Source organism: Musca vetustissima, unplaced genomic scaffold, assembly GCF_032173495.1.
Source record: "Musca vetustissima isolate MV318-11 ecotype Yass unplaced genomic scaffold, APGP_CSIRO_Mvet_v1 utg215361, whole genome shotgun sequence".
In the NCBI taxonomy this organism is placed as follows: Eukaryota; Metazoa; Arthropoda; class Insecta; order Diptera; family Muscidae; genus Musca; species Musca vetustissima.
The window spans coordinates 29,911-31,282 of record NW_026880362.1 but is presented as its reverse complement, the minus strand read 5'-3'; positions in this window follow the sequence as shown (position 1 = coordinate 31,282).

The following is a 1,372-nucleotide window of genomic DNA, read 5'->3' as shown; positions in this document are numbered from 1 at the left end:
CATGTAAAAATCCGAAATGTTTGCGACATAATTGCGGCCTCTGGAGCAATCAGAAAAACCAAAATTTCAACCCCTAAATATTAATCGATTTTTACCAAAAACAATAGGGGTCTTCTTTAGCCAGAACCCATCCTACATGCAATTTCATGAAAATTGGTCCATAACTGTGGCCTGTATCGTGTGTGCAAATTATAATGTACAGACGGACGGACACACATGTATAGATCGACTCAGCTAGTCGATATATGGCGATAAAGGTGGGACCAATATTTCGCGGCGTTACTGACAACATAGTTGTCCAAACCTTTTGTGTTTAAAAAATATTTTTAAAAAATCAAAGCCTTTTGTGTTTAAAAAAATGTTTTTAAATAAAATCTACGCCTTTTGTGGACTTTAAAAATCCACGCCTTTGTGGACTTTAAAAATCTATGCCTTTTGTGGACTTTAAAAATCCACGCCTTTGTGGACTTTAAAAATCTATGCCTTTTGTGGACTTTTTTTAAAATCCACGCCTTCTGTGGACATTTTTTTTAAAACTCCACGCATTTTGTGGACTTTGAAAATTCACGCCTTCTGTGGACATTTTTTTAAAACTCCACGCCTTTTGTGGACTTTGAAAATTCACGCCTTTTGTGGACATTTAAAACCCACGCCTACGATGGTCTTTGAAAAAAAAATCCACATCCCTCCTACAAATTTCAATCACATTTTGAATAGAGATTTCGCCAACAAAATTCAAATTCTAGCCACACACATACCCGATTGTTATCACTATGAAATTTCAAAATTATTTATTATTTTCATTTTTTTTTTTTTTTGTTTGTCCGATTATTATTTCAATATTGGAAATTTCTCTAAACTGCAACTGGGTCTTATGCAAAACACAACATGCAGTAGGCACCCCCCTTTATCAAGTTGATTTTTGATTTTTTTCGATTTGAAAACTCATTAAAATTCCAATGACAAAACGGCGATTTCTATTTTCGTTACAGAAAAAAAAAATCGAAAAAAAAACAAAACCTCAATGTAAAATTGAAATTAAACAATTCCAATAAATACAAAACATTTATTTATTTGTTTATGCATTCATTCATTCAATCAATTAACTTTTTCTTCTTCTTCTCTCTTTCTTTCTTTTCATAACTTTTTGTCTTACAGATATCACCATAAAAAAGCGTAACGTAACGTAATCATCATTTGAATTACAACTATTGAGGCGATCCACCAAGTCCGGTATATTGCAACAAAATTTCCAATAGCCCCACCTCTCACCCCCCAACTAAGGCAAGTCAAGTGAATTCAATAAATCTACGGGGTTACGTTCAATACACTACAACAACAACTGCGGGCAGCTATCACAACAACAATTCAA